At 44.2% G+C, this 22,721-nt stretch overlaps 1 protein-coding gene across 6 annotated transcripts in view; it reads left to right on the forward strand.

Moving 5' to 3' along the window:
• The window catches only part of FOXN3 (forkhead box N3), a 653,950-nt gene that overhangs the window by 193,541 nt on the left and 437,688 nt on the right, over positions 1–22,721 (forward strand). The window contains exon 1 of one of the 6 annotated variants that reach the window (XM_085626557.1): positions 17,763–17,858. The exons of the other annotated variants lie outside the window; for them this stretch is intronic. The gene's annotated coding sequence lies outside the window, so the exon portion shown is untranslated. Of the gene's footprint in view, positions 1–17,762; positions 17,859–22,721 lie in introns of those variants that run through there. 6 annotated transcript variants of the gene reach the window in all.

Raw genomic sequence — 22,721 nt, forward strand, 5'->3', positions numbered from 1 at the left:
TACGCGTAGCTCGCGAAGTGCACTTCGCGTAGTTACGCGTAGCGCTACTACACGAACTACACCCAGGGTTAGCGTTGCGCAAAGGGGGTACATGACAGGTGAATGCAGTCCATGATAAAAATACTACAAATTCACTGAAAAATCCACTGTTAGGGTGAGTTAGGGTTTGGCCCTGTAATGTACCCGTTATAGAATGCAATGTACACCACACCATCACTCATGTGACCTACTATGCCCAGTACACCAGTTTGCCAGTAGCATGGGCAAAACAAGCATTAGCAAATCCAAAAGGTCTCGTCCTTGGGAGGGGCGGTGGTGGAGCAAGATGGGAAAAAGCAATTTGAAGCTGGCAGAGAAGAAGCAAATGGGCAAGAAAGCAACCAAGGAGAAGTACATGAGGGTAAGTGGAACATGGAGGCGGCATTGGAGAAGACACATGTGAGCGAGAGCAACACAGAGCTTGGAGGGGGAAGAGAAGTTCCGGAAGAAAACACATGCACTCTCATGGAATGCTTTACCAAAAAGAAAAAAGTAGTGCTCAAAAAGCAAGCAGTGGAAGGACACAAGTTAAGCATCCATGCTCCAGGGGAGCAAAAAACACAAGAGGAAGGAAACACAAGCTAATGAATGAAGAGCAAGCGAATGAGAGTGACAGTAAAGGCAATTAATAGTAAGCAGTGGATGGTTTCTAATGTAAGCTGACAAATAGGTCTTTTCGCCAACAGACAGCTTGCACTGTTTGGTTGGCGAGACCTATAAAGGCTATTTACTAAGAGCAAAACATGGCAGGCGACTTGAGGTATAATATGCGTTGTGCAGTTAACGATCGCTAACATTTAACTGTGGTTTTCTAAATCAAGAATATGTGTGTGTGTGTGTGTGTATATATATGTCTAATGTATATTTTCTCTTTAAAAAAACTACAGTTAATATGATGTTATTGTTCCAAAGGAAAACCTAAAAAACACTGAATTTCCCCAGTGATTGTTACCTGTGTAAACCATAACTTGTGCCTCCTGTTCATGATCTCACCGGACACCACTGGTGACCTCTCCAATGACATATTTGATGATTTCATTGTTATCACTGTCTGAAATATTTTAGCTTCTGCTCAGTGGTGGCTGGCACGGATCGGGGGGGGCTGGGCGGAGAGCTGGGGCGACCAGGTTGGATTGGGATTACAAATCGGCCCGGGCATGCTAAAAAAAAGGTGACCACATTTACATATTGCCTTTCTGCGAAACACTGCTATAAAAAAGGGGGGTTTCAAAAAATGCACGAATTAGTTTACACTGGTGAAACACACATGAAAACAAGTGAGGCCACGTTTAATTAGGCCCCCTCCCCCGCTCAATATGCATATATTAATGGACCATCCCAGCGAGAGAAAGGGAATGACACCTCTGCCGTTGATAATTGGGAGGTAATGGACGCCCATCTACCTCCAGAAATGCCACTCAGGCACCCACTGGGCCGCTAGCGGCATCAAACAATGCAGAAATCGCCCAAATCGGACCCTAGCTGCTCAAAAATGCAGTCCACCGCTGGAATTCGGATACTTGCCCCTCGGACATTGCCCGAGTGCCCGCGTTACCAATCCGACGCTGGAGGGAGAGGAGGAGGAAGCAGGTAAAGTAAAGAAAAAAATAAAACCTACCTTCCCTCCTCGCCCCTCGTCATCGTCCCTCCACTCCACAGGAACCAGGAAGCACACCCAGGCTCCCCTGACCTAATACAACGCTGCAATGCAGCATTGTGATTGGTCTGAGCGCCGTGGTTCGGCGCTCAGCCAGGGAGTGGGAGCCTGGGCATGTTATCCACGCAGGCTATAATGCAGCCTACGCGGAGAACTTGCAAAGTGTGCATGACTGTTTGGCCGACCCTCTCTTGGGATGGTGCCACTACTCCTCCCCTTCTCCGAGAGTAAAGCAGACCTGCCCCGCTCGCCAAGCTGCAGCAGGAACAAATAAAATTATAATAACAACCAGTTATAATTATTTTATTTTTCCTTTATTTCCACTGCTGAAAGCAGTGCGGCGATGCTCCTCCCCTCAGCGGAGGAGCCGCCACTGGAATATCATAATTACAGGCAGCAACTGTGGATGGTCGTAGGAGTGCCCAGTACTGGTGTCTCCCAGTGGGAAGATTGTTTATATTCTGTGAGAGAGATTAGTTGAAAGCAACAAAGGAGGTCGCAGACTCACAGCTCAGTCCACACAAACAAATGTCATTATATATAGATAGACACACGCACTCACACACACGTTCGAGTTCTGTTTCGCAGTCTCTCTGTCATGATTTCACTTTCTTGCAGTTTTTGCCTCACTTTCTCATTCTTTATCGTTTTGTCTCTCTCTCTCTACGCTGCAGTTTTTCTCACTCCTTCAATCTTCTTTTCTCTACTATCCCTCTCTTTCTCTCACAATGCATATCTCCCCTTGTCTGTTTCAGTGTTTCTTTCATACTTTGACACTTGCCTGTTCTGTCACTCATGCCCTCTCTGTTTCTCTCGATTCTTCCCAGATCTACCTTTCCATGAGGTAGTCTACCCAAGTCAGCGTCGTATTCTTGTGTGGACACTGGACAGGTGCTTTTGGCATGGACGTTGCACCATGGAGAAGTTCGCGCTTCCTCAGACATGGCGCGCATTAATATGTGCCGAGCGTGCTCTGGTTTTGGCGCGCGTCTTCAGAGAGTACATGCAGCGAGCGTGTTACGGCGACTCGATGTCTGCGTTGTCCCTGTTCTACATCAATGACGATAAAATACAGGGGTTGACCACGTCTCCGACAGAAATGCTCGGAGTGGTTGAAGGTAGACAAGCTTCCCCACTCCCCCCCAACCTCCCTTCCACAGGGGAAAAAAGTCAACATGTTTTTGGGTATATTATTGTCTAGGATCTATACGTTTCAGGTGCGCCAGATGAATTTGATTTTCTGAAAAAAAGCGGTAAGAGACAAAGGGAGAATGAAGATGAATGGTATTGTTCCCCTGGGGTTCACGGGCGAAGGAATTAACACAGCTTGGCACTCTTTGCCGCTGTATTGTTGCCCTGGCAACAGGCGCGTACTTGCTTCATACTATCTACAGTGGCACAGTTGGCGAATGGGGAGCTCGCAGGTTCCTGATATCGCATCAGTGGGCAGGCAGCGCGCACTATATTAAGTAAGTGTAAAAGAATTTATAGCATTGGATTGATCTTATAAATAGACGCTCAGTTGAACAATACAAGGCACGCTGCCTTCCATTTCGCTGGAAGGGTTCCGCCGTCCACGCAGAGAGTTGGAGGACTCTCGCACAGCATGTGAGGGGGCGGGGGGCGGAGGCATCTGTGTGTAACCTGCCAGGCACAGGTTCAAGTCCCCGCAGGGCCGACTCCGGCTTCCTCTTGGCAGAGTCAGTGTCTTGAGTACTGTTGAGTTGGGCTATAGTAGGTTGTTTAAGCGCCAAGCTGTGTTTTGTTTTGAAGTGTGCGTGCAGTGGTATTTATTTTTCAAGACAGTTGGCTACCGAATGGCATGTGTCAATGTCTTCTCTTATACAAACCCATTCTGTTCAGTGCTAACCCGCCCTTTGTGACTCTGTGTTGATCACATTGACATGTTCACTGCTTTACATGTCACAATCTGCACCGGAAGGATAGATAAGCCGCACCAAGTGAGAATCATACAAAAATCCTAATACACAAGCTATGCCTAAAGATGTATTCATCCTCTGCTCTCGAACGATGAATCTATCGGCTTAAAATCAACCCGCTAACTAGTGTTTTATGGGGAAGGGTTGTAATACAGCTCGCGCAGTGAGCTCTTCTCCCACCCTTCAGGGTCTCTGATGATGTCGTAGGTGTCCCCTTAGGGCACAGCGTAGTGGGATGCTGCAAGACCCGATGGGTCCCACAGGAAGCCTTTTCCGACTCCGCTTGACTGGTAGATAGATAGTTTCATTGGTGATGGTGTTGTGCCAAGAAACCTACTTTCTGTCCTTCTTAGTTACTTCTGCTTCACGCTACATGTACTTCATATGCCTCTTTTTGTTCCCTCCAGCCGTCCATCATTCTTAGCCAACAGCCCCGTTTCTGACTGCCCACTCTAGTGCCTCCTACTTAACTCACCTCCCTTCAATCCCCAAACTCTTTCATCGTCCATTTTACTACGTCTTTCTACATTGTCACCTTTCCACCGCTTCTGGAGCCTCCAAATCAAACTCCCATTCTTCCTATTGCCCCGCCTTTGACACCAAGATTACCTCGAAGAGCGCTTCTTGCCTAAAATTGAGGCATGCTTTACGGCATTACCAAGCCTAACTCTGCATGTTCACCCGAGGTGCTGCCCAAGTCAAACCAGACTTTCCAGTATTCAACACAGGAATCTCCAATGTATCCTGGCTAAAGTCATCTCAGTGGTGCCCACGTCACATGACTTGCCCCAGAATAGCATAGGTGTGTGTGATACAGTACCTGTGTATTGACTCCTCTTTGCATTCCCAAGGACATTGGTATTGATAATTCTTATAAATGCATGCAATAAGCGGGGCTCATCTTTGCAGTTTCATCTCCTTTACAAGTTCGTCCACTGAGGGCCCAATATCTGGTTGAGAAGGCACACCGATTGATGTGGTTGAAATTCTAGCTCAGTCCTGCCTGGATGCAAGCAAGTATAAGGTTCCTATGAAATGTACCCAAAACTTTCCAGCAGCTTCAGTTGCTTGAAGGGCTTTTTCAAACGGTCTCCAGCCTTTTCTGTAATAAGAGCTACTTGTCTTCAATGCAAATCATCTCCAGCTACTAATATTATTAGTGTCGTAATTCCACATCAGCCAGCTGTACACTAGTGGCCGCCCTATGCATGTTTACCAGCAGGAATCAAGTCAGTGCATGAGACAGGGTTGCCAGCAGTAATGGAAAACAGCTTTGCCAATTTTAAATGCCTTTATGTGGGTAATAATGTTAACAATAAGTCTCCCCAATGTCACATGATTTTATCACTAAAATATCAGTATTAAATATATTTTGGAAATTCAACCATTTTCCCTATACATCAGCTTATGAGTTCTGAAAATAAACAACTTTTCATCTTAAATATGCACCTTTCAATTTTGGTACACATATATTAATTTAGCTAAGTAAAAACTTCTGATTTATTAGGCTGGACTGCACACAGGAGAGCTACTTACACGTAGCTGGGGTGCTACCAGGTTCACAAGCCACTCATTGGAGAAGCCTGGCATATTCAAACATAGCTACGAATATGTGGCCCTGGAGAAGAGGAAGTCTGAAATTAACAACTCAAATGCTCAGCAGTCGGTCTCAATGGTTAGGTGATGCTGGATACAGAGGTAGGCAAGGTCTTCTTTCCCATCCCACAATAGGTGTAAATCCAGGCCATGCATGAGATCCCCTCTTACTTTCACTCTCATTTTTCTACTACAGTCAGGTGGTTTATTATAGTTGTTCTCATTGCTCCTTGAGAACATCTAATACCCATATACTCAGACTCAGCTATCACAGTTTTGTAATTAAGCTATCCTCCCGCAAATCACACTGAAGCCAGTTTCTTAAGCAGTGAAAAAAGACTTCTATTACCAGCAGCCCTTTGATTTGGGCTGTCTGTCAGCCTTCCAGATCAGGAGATTCTAAGCACAAAAACCCTTCTGACAATGAGAATGAGCATCTCTCGGCCTTCTTAGTGCCCATGCATGGACTCAATTGGACAGATGAAATCACAACAGCATCCTAAAATTGAAGGCAATCTACTTGGCAGTGATGATGTCTCTCTAATTAGAGATTAACTGAAGTATGCTGATCTGTGCTAAACTGAAGTATGCTGAACTGTGCCACTCCCATGTTTGATATCATCAGGCATCAGAGCACTTACTTTTCTTTGCTTTCTTGCCGTAGGGCTATTGAGGTGGGCATTAGATGAGCATTTCTGGTGATAATCTGGCCATTTTCCAGTCTCTGGAATTTATGGGCAGATATGCTAATCAGGTGGATACAGGTTGGCCATGAATGTGAGTAGCACAATAAGGTGATAAAATGTATCTTTTATTTGAGTTTTTTTAATGGGTAAATGTTTTTGTCTCCAGGAACAACTGTGAGTCAATTCATTCACATTATTGAAAGAAAAGACTCTTTGCAAAGTTTGCCTTCCTCAGCTAGAAGTTTGTGCTCTCATGCTTGTCCTAGGGTGGGCAGTGCTCTTACATTAAGATATTTTATGGTCTCCTTCAGTGATATCTACATATTAGGAAATTATATCCTGTTTGTGAATTATATATAGTTTCAGCATTGTTTACTCTCAAAACTTTTAAACCCACTTGCGTTATATTGGAAAGTGTACTTACACACCCCTTACCATATAGTCTTATTAGCAGAGACATTTAGTGAGCATCAATCCTTCTCCAACAACAACTCCTATTGATAAGGATAAAGTGTTCTCTATTAACTTTCACCAAAGGTCTTGTCAGACTTTAACGTGAAACAGGAAGTCTGCTTTTCTACATTTTTTCTTTGAATTTTGGGATTTTGTTTTACTGAAAGGGCCCACCACAGTGTATATATAAGGATTGCCTTTATGTTTTAGGTGGATCGGACAATAGTTCTACATCCTTAAAAGGGATTCTTTGTCTCACACGGTATCTGTAACCTTGGCAAACTTGCCTTTAATACTACTATTGTGTGTTTAGTTGCACTTTCGACTTGACAGGATCCACGCTCATGCAGATCAAGCCAAGACAGCATCCCACGCTTTCAGGCACCACATTTGTCGTAATGTGATCTGCAAAGCAACCACTTAAGCACTTTCTGAAAACACTACATATTAGATCTCCGGTCCAGAACAGACGCACAGTTGGATCAGATCACAGGTAGGAACAATGTGACACGACGCTGGCGAGTCATGCCAAGCACTGTTCTCCCACTTGCTTGTGGAAGTTCTAGAATATTCAAGCACGTTAGGAAGAATGGAAACCGGCCAGGTATGTTGGAAAAGAACGAGTTGCTCGCCATAGTCATCCTTCTACATCTAGTCATACTGACCTCATTTCTTTAAAGTACCCCCGCAGCTCCTCTCTTTCACCATTTTTGTCAATAGTGTGCTGTACACCGAGAGAAAAGGAACTACATTGGAGAATCTGATGGGTGTGTTTGGGACATAACTTTGATCCAGGAGGGGTAGAACATGAGCCTGCCCGAGCTCCTGAACTGCTTTATTCTTGCTGCGTAAAATGGTCTGATCCTCACTTATCAATGAAGTATTTAATAAATTGAAATGGGGAGGAAATAGCTTTGTTATAGGAGATAGCAAGCACTGGAATCTTCTTCCCACTCGTACTAGTGCTGCACCCTCTCTGTTTACTTTCCGAAAGCTCCTGCAAACCTGGCTTTTTAAAAATTAATACTTGTTGATCGTTCTGTCAGTTGTGCTCACGTTGTACTAGCGCCAAGACACACCAGGGTAGACACGTGCTTTATACATTTTATAACACAACATAACATAACGAGGATATTTCAAGAGTCAGGACTAAGAGTCCAAGATTCAGTCTGAGAAGTAACATGTGCTTCTTCATCTATCAAAAGGCTGTTAAATTCACATATGCATCGAGTCTTGTTACATATCTGTATAGCGCTTTATGCCTGAGTATGGTTGCTCCTGAGCTCTGTAGAAAAAGAACAGAGAAGGTTAAAAAAAAGACTGACCAGGAGAGCGCAAAAAGATATAGAAGCCTTTATTTGTTGGTTTTGTACTCCTTTTAGAAAATAATGCTTTCCATCCCCACCTTATAATCATTTGTTGATGGCTGTTTTACTTGTGACTACCAATGGCAACAAAGAAGCCTTCTAAACCTGCAGTTCATTTCATTGAGAAAGTGCCTTTTCGACGCCGAGGCCTTTTCAATCCCTTCCTGATTTGACGTCACCACCCAGACACCACTTCAGTGTGCTCTAATGCCAAGGCTGCTAGTCTCTGCCTCGCATTGATTTTTAAATTGTGTGTGTTGCAGTTTGAATGCGTTCTGTTGATTTGTTTTGAGAGCCTAGCCTCGATCGTGTCAAGCACCCGCACTGCATACAATGACAGGCGATGTCCGGCTTCCGGTTTTAAATGACTAACACGCCGTAGAAGGAGATGATATCATTCGCGCTACATAGTGTAGTAAAAACAAGCTGCGTGCTCTCTTTGAGGCCATTGTAAGACTGGATGATTGTTTTATTATAATGGCTTGATAAAAAACAGTGCTCCTGTTTGTATGCATGTATGTGCAGTGCTTGAAATGGAAAATTAGAAGTGCAGGTACTCTGCCCCAGAGTACCTGCTTGTTTCTGAGAAGTGCCGGTACTCTCCAATGGAAAGTATTGCATTTCTCTTGAGCAGTGCCGGTACTCTCCAATTAAAGTATTGCATTTCTCTTCAGAAGTAGCGGTACTCTCCAATTGAAAGTATTGCATTTCTCTTCAGAAGTGCCGGTACTCTCCAATTGAAAGTATTGCATTTCTCTTGAGAAGTGCCTGTACTCTCCAATTGAAAGTATTTCATTTCTCTTGAGAAGTGCCGGTACTCTCCCTCTCGAAATACAAAAGTGCTGGTACTCCGTACCAGACAATAACAGCCCAATTAAAGCACTGTGAATGTGGTGTGCCTATAGCGCAAATCTGTTACACTTCTTATTCTGCTGTCGGATGGGTCCTGGCAGTGAGTGTGCCAAGAGCCAGCAGAGTGCCAAGGGGTTGTATGCAGGATAAGCAGGGCACTGGTCCTGATGGCTTTGTAAATAATGCAGCTGCTTTTGAAGAAGGTCCAGGGGAGCCCATTGAGTTCCATCAGGATGGGGGTGGAGTGATCATATTTCTTCAGGCCTGGATGAGATGTTCTGCTGTGTGCAGGATGCTCTTAAAGGGTGTCAGTGTGTACTCTGGGAGGCTATGGTGCAGGGCGTTATCACAATACAAATGCAAAAATATGAGGACTTAAACTGTGATTCTGAAGTTGCTTTCTTTAAGAAAATATTTTACTTTTGTTAGAAGTGAGAGCTGGTACCAGGCCATCTTTGTTTTTTTGGCAATGTGTTCCTTGAGGGTGAGGTTGGTGTCCATGGCAATCCAAGTGACTTGGCATTCAATGAATGTTGGGATTCAAAACTGTCAAGGTTAGTTTAATTGAACCAGGTTTGTACTGTTTCCTGTCTGTTGCTCTTGGCAAATAACAGGATTCTGTCTTTGTTGGGTTTAGCTTCAGGTATGCACTGGAAATTCAGGTGTGAGTGATGTGCACACATGTTTATATAGTGCAAACTCGACCTGAAGGTATCGGAGCTCCAGTTACATTACAAAAGGATACATTCATTGTTGGTAGGCAAGATAACGTGATTTGCCCAGAATCACAAGAAGTTGAGCCGACGCTGAGTCTTGAACCTGGTTCCCCAATTCCAAAGTTTCCAGCTCTGGCTATTATGCCACATCCTCTCCACAGTGTTTGAGACATTGGTTGTCTGACGCAGAGGACACTTAAAGTAGAGTTGTGTATGATAAGCATATTGGTCAATCTTAGTGCTGTTATCTGTGACAAGAACACCATGTGGCTCCACATAGAGGCTGAAGATGACAGGAGACAGTAGGGAACCCTGCAGGACTCCGCAGGTGATGGGGATGTTTTGGGACCTGGAGGTGCCCATGTGAGCAAACTGGTGTCGGTTGGAAAGGTAATAGGAAAAACAATGAAGGACGTTGCCAATGAATCCCATTCAAGACTCTAATGTGCATATGAGGATGGTATGTTCAATTGTGACAAAGGCAGCAGAGAGGTCAAACAATATCATGAGGTAGGGGTTCATCTTCATCTGTGGTCAAGAGGACATTGTCTAAGATTTGTACGGTAGAGGTCTCCATGCTACAGCTTGGTCGGAAGCCAGACAGGTAGTTGTGCAGGAGATGGTTAACACTGATGAGATCTTGGAGTGGAACATAGACTGCTGTTTTAATGACCTTGCTGATGAATTGTAGATTAATGATGGGCTGGTAGTTGGTGAAGTATCAGGGTCTAGTCTAGGGTCTAGTCTAGGTTACTTTAGGAGTGGGGGGATCTGACCTTTCTTGAGAGCTTCTGAAAGGATGTCTTGATTGAGGGAGGCATTGACAATGGTGGGTAGTGGTGAGAGAGAATCTCCAGAGAAAGAGAGTGATCTTTGATAAAGGGTGAGGGGAGACATCATCTTCATAAGAAGTGGCTTTGAGGCAGTTGAGGATCACTGTAAGATCTGCAAGAGATAGGGGTTTGAGCATTGTGGGATTAAACAGGAAGGGGTGAGATTAATAGATGAAGCAGGCTTGCTGTTGTTGTCGTGCTTTTGATCTTCTGTATTTTTTCACTGAAGCAGAGGTTGATGGCATTTCAATTTTCTGTGGAGTGTTAAATAGGTGGGTCTAGCAGGTGATTGATGCAGTGCTTGATTGTCATGAAAAGTGTTCTGTTTCTGGTGGTGGCTTTATTGACAGTGTTGGTATAGTACTTTGATTTAGCCAATGTGGTGAGACCTCGGTATCATGAGGTCATTGGGAGATCGTCCATTGTCTTTTGTGTTTGCAGATGGTTTGTTTATTGTCAGTAAGTTCTTAATAGCACCAGGGTGCTGAAGGCTTTGGCTTGCACTTGGTGTGTTTTAATTGGAGGGTGGGTGTTCAAATTGCTTTGCAAAAGTGTTCAAGATGTTTAGAAGGGTGTTGGCATCGGACTTAGAGTTGGTAAGGTGATAGATGAGATCAGAAGCTAGGTTCGCTATGGAGAATCTTTGAAGGATCTGAAGGCTCGTCTTTCTATTGTGTGGATCTTGGTTTGTTGGTAGGACTCTAAGCAGGGAGATAGGGATTGCAAAGTAGTCAGTCCAGTCCAATAGAGATAGGAGTGGCAAATGGTCGGTCCAGTTCAAGATTATGGGTGTTTTGGATTCGATTGTTGGTAATGTTGTGAAGATAAAGTTGAGGATGTGACCTTTTGAGTGTGTTGGGTGGGTTTCATACTGTAACGCATTGAGTATGTCGATGTGGTTGAAGCTTTTGTTCCTGTGCAGATGGTTGATGGGGAATACAGTGTACTCCTTTATCCTATTAAACAAATACCGCATTGTTTCTGTCCTCTTGTAGAATTTTGTTTAGAGTACTAGGAGTATAATCTTCAGCTGAGAAACATACAATGCACCTTCATTTTTTGGACTTTTATTGAACATAAAGCGTGCAAAATGGAATGCTGTCAGCCTTGGTAATTACCACTAGGCCAGAGAGCCCCACCATGGGCTGTGTCTGGTGAAGCTCCTTAAGCTCCTCTGGCACTTACTTGGATATAATAGAACATACATAAAATCATAGACACTGACAACCGACAGGCCCCTTCCAGTTTGCCTAGTCTGTGGCTGAACTTGTAAAATATCCAATGCTCCATGCCTGTTGAGTGTGTTGTGTTGAGAAGGGTAGAATCTTTCCCTTTATGTACTGTTATCCAGATTGCCAGTCTACAGGTAAATCATAACCTTCCAAATGTACTCTAAGTAGATTGGTTGTTATGTGCCTTGCCTAGAATTTTTGTCAGGAAACGTGCTCAGTATTGGCAAATAATAGTCCTTCCAGCCGTGGCTTGTCCTTAAGGGTAGATGGGCCCACCCCCCCATCGTTCTGCAGATATAAAGAGTGTCTGTCAGGCTGAGCAAAGATCAGCCTGACAGACACTCTATGTTCAGGTCAGACTGCTAGGAGCTGTACATGTGTTAAATTGGCGGGTGCCTGCCTGCCTAAGCTGAACTTTGCCAGGCTGAGAATTTCATAGCCCTGTGAGCAAGACCTCCTCAGCCCTGCAAAGCACCTCAAGATCTTCCCCTTCATGATGAGGGGGTGCATCACAGATGGCCTCGGACCTGGGCGCTTCACTTTTAAGCTGTAAGTGCCCAGAGCTGAGTGTTAATCAGTGGCACCACATCACAGAGTGAGGTGGTGTCAGCAACTCTCAATGACCCCATCCCACTCTGTGGTTAGTAAGAAGCTGCTGCCTCTTCTCATTGACTGACTAAAGCCAGTGAGAGGAGGTGTCAGTCCCAACTCTCCTGGAACCTTGGGGGCTTCCCTCCTGCCACCCGAGCTCACTGCTGCAGCCCGGTAAGTATTTTTTTTAATGTTTACTGCTGCATGTGTGTGTGAGTGTGAGTATGTATATGTGTGCATGTGTGGACAGCCACATGCTGCTCAAATTACTGGCTCCCACTGAGTCTTTCTCTGGTCTGGTCTGGATGATCTTTTGATAGGTGGCATTATTAAAGGTTGTTATCGACTCTCAGGGTGGAGGCTTGTAAGTGTAGAAACGGTAATGATGGTAGTGGTTGTGTTGGCCAGTCAACATGTAGGTCTTTTTATGATTCTTGAGAACAATGGTTTTCTGGGCAATAAGTGACATTATGTTGGAATTCATGTCAAGAATTTGCATGGATCTGGGTTGAAATACGATAATACATACTTCGCCCACATGTGTTAGACGGCTCCATGAGTATATTATTGGTGGCATGTTTATCTTGAGCCAAAAATCTTGCCGGGTCACAAATCTCAGGACCAAAACACTTTGGAAACGGAAATCTCAGAGATAAGTATAAATATTCATATTAGTTTAAGTGTGTAATTTAGGGTTATGTCTAGAGTTTGGTTTAGGGTAACAGTAAAGAAGAAAATAGGGCTAGTGTTAGAGGTATTTAATGTGTTAGGATTAGAGTGACGGAAAGGTTTAGGGTTAGTTAGTGTAAAGATTAGGTTTAGGTAGTAAGTAAGGAATATAATAAGGGTAAAATTAGGGTCAGTTTTACAGTTACATTTAGAAATACGCTAAAGATTACTGATAACATTTAATATAGGGTTTTGGATTAGGGTAAATGTTACGGATAGGATAAGTGCTAGTGGCCCAAAAAGAGAAAATATAAAATCCAGGATTATTTTCAGCCATCCCCAAATAAAAAACCCAACATTATAGTAAAAATAAAGTTGGGATAAGTCATGTAAAGAGTAATCTCAGATTGATTAATAGACCTGAAAAACTAGCAAGCCCTTGCAAACTGTGGTTTAACTTTTGTTGCTACAGTATAGAGATATATGTTACGTGAAACTGTCTTTTTCTAAGAAGAAACACTGAATGTTAGTGGATCTTTTAGTGGAGCTTTTGTGAGCTGATTGCGTGGAATCGCTGTTTTTCTCATTTTGAGACATAAGTCATCATCATCATTTTATCATTTTCCTTTATTTCGGCTCAATTAAACCATAAAAGGTACGAGATAAAACGTTTTTTTAAATGAGTTAGAAACGAAAAAGTATTACAAAGAGGAAATACATATGTCATTAAGATGCAGTTCCATTCAGTGATCAATGCAATTTTTTCTCAAAGTGCAAAATCCAATAAAATTGGTAAAAACAAATACTCAGTCCCCAAAAGAATCGCATCCTATGTGATCTAAATAAGACCAATTGTATGTACAAAAATTAAACAACTTGACAATAAAGGAGCCCAAGCTCATGATCTAAAAGGACTACTCAATCTACATAAAATAGCAAATGTGCAAAAAATAGCTTTTGCATCTTATATGAGTGCAATCATCTTCAGGTGCCATGTTGAAGTCAAGTAGCTCGCAATTGATAAAACAATACAATCGCTAGTGTTTGTTTAGCATATTCTTAAGCGGTGTGGCGATCACTGAGGTCAGGGAGTTGACGTAGAGGAATAATCTAATGTGAGCAATGTTTTTCATAAGCCTTACAAACAAATAGACAATGTTCATCGTTTTCCACTGCCTGGTAGCCCATAGGACATGTGGTGGAAGTAATTTCTTTTTTATTCCAAGAACAGGTAAGGAAAGCCAGCGGGAGAATACCCAATCTGAATTTTATGAAAAGGGCTTGTGCAACTGGATTGATAAAAAAGTTCATAAATGGCGCAAAATCTGGTGCACATTTGAACGACAGGTAGGAATCTACAAGCCTACCCAAGGAAACAGCCGATATTTTTGCTCCTAGAACGAGGTTCCAATAACTCATTTTTAGTTTCTCACGAGCAGCTCGAGGTAATACAGTAGAATCTTGCCAAAAATGATTAAAGCCCAGCTTTAATAGCCACTGTTTATATATATTAGCCAGGAAATTTTACTAACTGATTGACCATCTAATAGAGCCCTGACACAATCCCTATAGGGACCCAAAGCCTATTGGATGGGTCTCAGAGCAGCAATGTCAGAAATTGATCTTAGATTCAAATCCAAACTTATTGGAAGAGTGGGGGAACTAGTGGGGAGTTTCAAAAGAGATTTTGCAAAAGCATTTCCAGCCTTTTTTCGACCGCCATGGTTGCAGTGACCCGACAAGTCCGCCCCGTGCAAGGATGCCCCACAGGCTTGAATCTTTTATATCTCAATGAGGGTTTAGATGGCAAAATCAGATGCCCTATTAGCATGTCTTAAGATGGACCCTGCTCTTTGCTTTAAAGACAGTACACTTTTCTCTCTCTGGGGCAGCCATCTGTGGAAGTCATTCAATCTCACACCCAAATAATCAAATTAATTAATCCTGCCCAACAGCTCACCCTCTAAGGCTTCCTTACCCTTGGGTGTTTTGCGGGCACTAAATACCATATACTTTGATTTTTTACTATTAATTTCTAAATTGTGCTCCTTACTAAAAAAACAGAAGTTTTCCAAGAGAATAGATTGTCCCCTTGCAGTTTTGGAGAGCTACAGGGTATAGTCTGCTAAAATAATACCCTGTATTTTTTGTCCCGCAATTTTGGGTGAGTCATTTTCTCAGACTGAAAGGTAGGGGATGCATCCATTTATATATAAGAGGAAGAGCGTAGAGGCCAAAACGCAGCCTTGTCTGATGCCTCTCCTAATGGGAATATCCTCCGTCAATTCCCCTGCTGGACCCCAACTAACCCTTGCAAAATTCTCTGCATAGAAGGCCTATATTAAAGACAATAACCCCAAAGAGACCCCAGCCCTTTCCAAGACCTACCAAAGTTTTGCCCTTGGGGCAAGATCAAACGCGGTGCGGAGGTCCACAAAGTCAACGTATAGCGATCCGCAATCAATGTCTACAGTCTTGCATTTAATGGACAGAAACCACGTAATCTGACTAACTGTACTAATATTGGATCTGAATACCGCCTGAAGATGTGATAACTAGGCCTGGGTGGAGCTCGCAGAGTTTCCCTCCACGGAATTCCACAGAGTTACCCAAAAACTATGCCAAATTCAGCAGAGTTCAGTGATCGGGTGGAGTATTGCTCTGCCACCCCTAATTAAGTCACCTTGACTAATGAGGGTCGTTGGGGGCCAAGAACCCCTATTGCTGTCACAAGTAAGTCTCCCACAGTGGGATTGCTGAGATGTTGTTGAAGGACCCGCCCCTTTTTTCAACCACTACGCAAAGGGGCCTCCTGGTGCACTACTGGTTGGGGGATGAAGGCCGCTTGGCTGCTGAGGGTCGGTGGGGGCCAAGAACCCCTATTGTTGCTACAAGTAAGTCCCCTACAGCGGGATTGCTGGGACGTCGTCAGAGGCGCAGCCCCCTTTCTCAACCACTCTGCAAAGGGGCCTCCTTACGCAATAATGGTTGGGGGAGGAAGTCCTCTTGGCTGCTGAGGGTGATTGGGGGCCAAGAACCCTTTTGTTGCCACAAGTGAGTCCTACACAGCGGCATTCAGAACCTATTGGTTCCCCAGCTCCAAGTGAAATGCAGGAATCAACGGTTTGGGAAGGCTACACCCTAGCCGATTTACCACAGCGTCCCCACTCTGCTGAACTCTAAATGAGACCCCCTAGATCTTAAAAGCCTGTCCCCCATAATACCAACTCCCCCACCATCCTTTAAGTAATAGAGAGTTCATAACCTACAATAATATTTATAAGCTACAGAGGAACACGGTTCACTCAGTCTACAAATGATGCTGTATTATGCTACAGCTTATTTAAAAAGCACAGTAAGAGCATTGGGATGTTTTCTATGTTACTCTGAAGAAATGCAGGGAGACAGCAGGGGCAGAGCTTTTAAGGGCATACTACCCCATTCAGACAGACTCCTGGTGCTATTGCCTCTTGTTGTCCCATCTTTGCGGCTTACTTTCCAAACGTTTGTGACTCTAGATTGATTGATTGATTGACTGCATTTATACACTACCTTGGTTTGGTCTCCTGCAGAACTGCTTTTGTCACCGTCCTTGCCAAGTATTTTTTCATTAATCATTGATAGTTAGAGCTCTAGAAGACAAAGGCACGGTGGCAGATAATGTCCATGGGGGCTGGATCCTTGAGATGAATTGTCGTATTTCTGTTCAGAATGTAGACAAATATTTTAGGCATCGGTAGGAAATAAACCATCCCAGTGGAGTTGTTTAGAGTACTTCGCTGGTTGAATTCCTTGGTGCGGAGGGAGGATTGCAGTAGGTAATCCTGCACTGCACAGTTTTAGAGTAGCTCTGGATTCCTAGTGGATCATCAGCTTTCTGTCTACCCTTTGGTGAATGGCCGGCAGTTTGCGATGCAGCGCGCGCAACGAAATTCGTTTTATTTATTTAATTGTTTACTTACCTCCGTCATCCATATTCCGGTGTTTACTACCCCCCACCCTGCCCCGCCTCACTGCCCCACGGAACTCCCTCCACAGGCCGCTACTGACCACGAGGTAAAATTAAATACCTGCACAGGCCACGGCTGTGCTTTGGACACCTATCCTATGAAGGAAGGGTTGGGTGCTAGTATCCGTCTTTGGATAAACGTGGGTCCCAGTTGTCTTGCCATAGCTTTCTTTACAGTTCACACTTGATGGAATGCAATCGAATGTTACAAAAATATACGTTTGCCCTTTTTGCTAGTTTTCAGTGGCTCTGGGCATAGGGGTGGGGGCAGTTCAGTGAGTTAGAGCCCCAACACTAAGAATAAGAAACCCAGTTACTTCTCAGACTAGTCTCCTAACACCCAGACTAGTGCCGAATGGTGCTGGAAATAGTGGAGCACCCATGGTGGCTCCCCTGGCATACTGAGTTTCAAGGGGGCAAATTATGGGAGTGGCTGCTGACAGTCATGATATCTGGGTGTTGGGAACATGCATCTGAAGTCGGCCATCTACTGGACCGGCCAATTAATTCCAAGTAGCAACTGGGGAGCAAGGATTGAGTACTATAGTCTGTTTGCATCTTTCAGCTACAATGCTTCTGGTAATGTGAGAGGCAGCCGTTTGGTTACTGGACCCATCATATGTGTAGGGGCACTCGAAACGAGGCCCTAAAGAGGGTGACACTTGCCCATAGTATTTGCACACCAGGAGACAGTACATTCACTTTGTATTGTGCGCTCCAGCAAATGTCCACAACCGCTTCTTGAAGCCGGAAGCCGTCCGGGCTGAAACCTGACCAGACAGATTGGTGCAAATGTAATAATTTATGAGAAGTCTGGCTTTTCTAATTGTTGGTTAATAATTGATAACATTGTCTTTAATCAACGGAATGGTGAAGAGAGGAGCATGCAGAACGGGTTTGCACCTTCACAGATGTTGGCACCGCATACGTCAGTCACTTTGTTTGCCAGGCTATTTTGGTTGCGTGTCACATGTGGCAAAAAGGCAGACGTCAAAGGCCTAATATAATTAGAAAAATTGAATAGTGCGGTAATTATCCGCTGCCTTACATGCGTAACCCAGACAACCGCATATTGGTTTTTGTTTCTTACTGATTTCAGATCCGACTTGGCCCACAGGAGCATACACATGCATATCCTCTAAATTCAAGACATGTAAACTGTAAACGAACACGCTCCCTGGGATCTGGAGACGCGTATAATGAATTGCCCCAGCAAAAGTAAGCAATTTAATTTAACTTCTGCAGACTCAGTCAAACGTATTGAATTGCTTCACACTTTTGCAGGAAGGATTTAACTAGATGGAAGAATTGTCCCCACAAAGGGGGCTAATTTAGAATAAAAGAATATATGTTCAGACAGCAATTCTATGTATTCACCTGTCACACATTATTTATGTTTAAGCTTTTTTCTCAGAGGGTGTTCTTGAGATATTTTATTTCTCTCAAAATGTCATACATTTTTAGAGAGTAAAAGAAGAGTGCCCTTTATTTTGGCTCTCCTGCCAGTATTTAAAAATCCTGCTCATGTTTAGGTGTTGCCTACCAGACAGCTCAAGCTGTGTGGTTGCAAAAGATCTATTGTGAGCTTACCAAAAACTTACAGTGTGCTTACAATATACCCATGGCTTACCACTGGTTGAATTTATTGTCACACTTGCTTGCTTTTTATTCGACGCCTTTCCTCGTCCATCTTGTTTTCACCTGCCTACTCGCACCCTGTTGCTCTTGCCTTTCTGTGCTGCACTCTCTCGTCTACTTCTCCCTGCTTCATGTTGCTTTTCTCCTTAGTGTGCTGCTTGTACCCTCCTCCCCACCTGTCTTTAATTTTATTTTAAACACCTCCCCAGCCCCCCCGTTGCTTCCCCTCACCCCCTCCGCCACGGCTCCCCCCTTCCTTGCTGGCATTACATATTTTTTTAGCTTTATTTTAAGGGCACCGCAGCTGTTGTGTGCTGCAGAGCGCTCCGCTTCAAACAAAAGCGCCTTTGCGCTCTTAAAATGTATTTTTTTATTGACTGATCTAAGTGGCACCTGCCATCTAAAATGTGTAAAAAAGTTTAAAAAAAAGAATAAAACACTGCCCACCTTTTTCTGTAAGCGTGCGTATGCGTGGCGACGCCTGCGTGCGCGTAGAGAATGACGCAAATGTCAAAGTGGCTGCATCATTGCGCCTTTTTTGTTCTTTTTTCACTAATGCTAAACAGTATCACCAAAAAGCCATGACAAGTTCAATATGTCGCAAAGGCAAGGCAAGGCCTATAAATACAATCATTGGCTTTTTCAATGCTTGTTGGATTTTGCTTTGCAAAGATGAATTGGGATATACGACCTTGTTGGGCATATAATAGTCTTTTCAGTGTTCTTGTTGGTCACTGCTACAGTACAGGTTTGGTCAAGTGGTTAAATTGGTGATCCTGCAACCCAGAGGCCAGATACGAATATGGGCTTCAGCAAGACCAATCAAAATCATGTGATTCTGGGCACATCACTTTATATACTGTCTGAAATTGTATGACGTGTAGTGTAAAAATATGTAATGTGTGTATGTAAAGCACAACCTTACGATGTGCTTTCTTTGATGGGACTGGCAGAATTAAATGTTCATGTCCCCCTTCCTCTCCCATCCCCACTTACTTCCTGATTACTGTAACTCAGTCTCAGACGAGACCTACACGCTATACTGTCAAATGTACAGCTCCTCCTCTTGTTAGAGATGATCCTGCTTTAATAAAAGGCGCTGAAATGTCTCCTCCGCTTCCTGGGGCTAGAGCCATACTATGGAGTTTGCTTAGAGGTTAGAGAACGTGGGACTCTAAATAGGACAAACAGAACATCTGTCAATGTAAGGTAATGTCCGCATCCACCAATCTCTGAATACTGACCCACATCAAATATCTGAAATAAAATAAATGCAATCTACTACATGTATGTAACTTGCTCATCACAAAAGGAAGTGTATTGTGGTGTACAAGTCCACACGAGCATTACTTGTTCTATTGACCTCAGAGAAATGAAAGGCGGAGTTTATCCTGCCAGGATTCCAAACTTTAAGTACCTGACAAATGAGGACCCTCTTTGAAAAGGTAAATTACACTTTTCAGTAAGTTTACACTTTGTAGTAAATTTACTACTTTTAATATTCACAAACATACTATAAAAGTGTAAGCTACATGTGTCCACCACCAAATTAATGCAATTGGTTTACTGTTGTCTGAGTGGGTGATGTCCCTCCCCAAACCCCTCTCTGACCTTCCATAAACCCCTTTTACTCCTCCATAATCCCATCCACATTAATAGTAAGTCAAACCCTTTTCCTCGTCATCCCCATGTCCCTCCAACATTTACTACTAAAACTATACTTATATGTGTGAAGACTCCACCGTCAAGGCGGGGAACTCTGTACATATGCGTGTAGGCAAAACATATATTCTGTAGTATGTACCACAGAGTGCAGTTTGAGAATCAGGCCCTGAGTGTGCAAGTCAATGCTAAATAAATGTCACCCACTCTCCTTGGGCAGCCTAAAAGTGTTTATTTATCATTTTGCCTCACATTGACTTTAAAGCACTGTCGGTTTCCAAATACAAGCTCAAGATTTTGGGGTAGGAGAGTGCACCTGAAGGCCAACAAGGGCCATATTTGATTTCTTTCGGATGCTACTACAAAGTGAGTAGTTTAGTGTTGCTCACTGTCGTAAGAGCTTGACCAGTCTCATGATGTATAAAACTGAGAAACTTGTTATCACTCTCTCCGATCAAGCTGGAGCAGGATTTGGACTCTAACTAGATCACTAAACAGATCACACTTAGACCCTATCTCCTTCATCGAGGGGACACATTGACAAAAATATTCTAGCAACGTGCCTTGAAGAGGTTACAGAGTGGCATGTTTATCGCTGTACAAGACATCAGTCGCGGCTGGCAAGATTCGCGGGTGGGGGGAGAATGGGTCGCGCGGGGAGGGGGGGTCGTGCAGGGTGCGGGGGTTTAATTTAATAATTAAAAATATATATAATTAAACTTACATTTCTGCCACCCGGGTCCCTCGTTTTCCTCTGCTCTCCTGCTCTCCAGGAGCAGGAAGCAGAAGCAGGCAGTCAGGCTCCTTCCCCTAAGCCAATCACAATGCTGCAAGCGGCTTTGAGATTGGTCGGGACGCCGCCCAGCCAGGCGCCTATGGGGAGGCCATTTTCTCCATGTAGGCTGCTTTACAGCCTGCATGGAGAAGGGCAGAGTGCACATGACTGGTTTGGGCGGCCCTAGGGGGCCGACCAAACAGTCTTTGCGCACTCCGGAGTGGGCAGGCACACCACTCCTCCTCTGCCCTCCTCTCAGAGGGGCCCTGCCCGCCCGCAAGCAAACATAAAATGATAATAACTGAAAGTTATTACCATTTTATGTTTCTGCTTCTCGCACTGCGAGCTAGCAGTGGGGCGATGCTCCTCCGCCCTAGTGGGGGATCCGCCCCTGCAAGACATCTGACATAAACAGGAAATCAAGTAAATACATTAATAGTTTTGGTCCCAGTTTGGACGGGGGAAGTATGTATGGATGATTTTACAGCATGTAAAACAACTTAGGATGGATTAGCATCTTAGCCAGGGAAATCGAAGGTAAGGGTGGTCCAGGCCTCAAGATTATCCTGTGTGCGTTTGTGGATTGGAGTGGTGTTGAATTCCCAAGCTGTCTGCGGGTCACAGATATTGGTGATGCCCAAATATTTGAATAGCCTTTCTGTGACCTGCAGTCTGATGTCTAGCATGGGCGAGGGGCTCTGGCCAATCAGTTGTATATATTTGGACTCCTCCAAGTTGACCCGTAACGCCACTACATCCCCATAAATGCTCAGCATCTGTATTAAGCAGGATAGAGTGATCTTGGGGCACTGTATGTACAATAACATATCATCAGAGTATAGTGCCACCCTATAGTCGTGGTAGGTTTACCAGCAGAAGCCTCTCAACTGGGCATTTATCCTGATCCAGATCGCAAGCAGCTCTATCACCGGGGCAAAAAGGAGTGGCGACGGGGGCAAATCTGCTGCATGCCCCATTGCATGCCCCATTGAATGGGGAAAAGGGAGGAAAGTATCCCGTTACCACGCACTCTCATACTCGAAGAATCATATAGGGCCTCAACCAGGGTGTGGAATTTAGGGCCAAAGTTTATCCGACAGAGTAATTGAAATGGCAAAGGCCATTTGACAGTTTTGAACGCTTTTTCATAGTCGACCAAAAGCAAGGCCACTGGGCCCTGCAGTTGATCAAGTTGGGAGAGGGCAAACTGGAGCCTGGGCAGGCAGTGATGCGTGCCTATGCCCAGCATCAAACCGCTTTGGTCTTCGTGGATCAGTGTTTTAATGACGTTGGCGAGTCCAGTGGTTGGCAAGTCTAGTGGCCAGCAGCTTGACCAGGAGCTTGGATTCCATATTTAAGAGAGAAATGGGTCTGTAGGGGTGTAGAATGAATTCTGATGGTCTCCCTAGCTTGATTACAGTGGTAATTGTGTAATTCCTAAGATCAGGCGGCAGAGACCCCATATTGCCCACTTCCTCGAATAGGAGCAGGAAATTATGTGCTAGTAGAGAGGAAAACATTTAGTAGAATTCCGCTGGAAAGCCATTTTGGCTGGGCTGTTTCCAGGGGATGGGGTTTTTACAGAGTAATGGCCTCCTGTAACTCCTCCAGTGTAAAGCGCTCATCTAGCTCATCCGTTAGACCCCGGAGAGTAGATGTATGGGGAGGTCTGCTGCTATTGGGTGGTAAATTTCAAACAGTGGAGGGGATCTACGGCTATAAAGAGTCCAACAGTATTCTGCAAAAGTTTCAGTGATCTCTGCAGCTTTGTAGGGATTCAGCCCTCAGCTGGCTATATTGCCAGGACCACATGAGGGCCCTCACACATCTAGCACAGCCAATAAACAGCTTCCCGGTCTTATTGCCTTGATCATAAAGTCGGTATTGGGTGAGCGATCCAGCAGTGCTGGCCCAGTCAAAGAGTTTGCGTCTTAGTGTCTCACAGAGGTCTTCTAGGTGCTGTGCACAGTCGGTCGACAAGGTCACCCTGACGGATTGTTCCAACG

This window comes from Triturus cristatus, chromosome 9 (genome assembly GCF_964204655.1).
Source record: "Triturus cristatus chromosome 9, aTriCri1.1, whole genome shotgun sequence".
Taxonomy (NCBI): domain Eukaryota; kingdom Metazoa; phylum Chordata; class Amphibia; order Caudata; family Salamandridae; genus Triturus; species Triturus cristatus.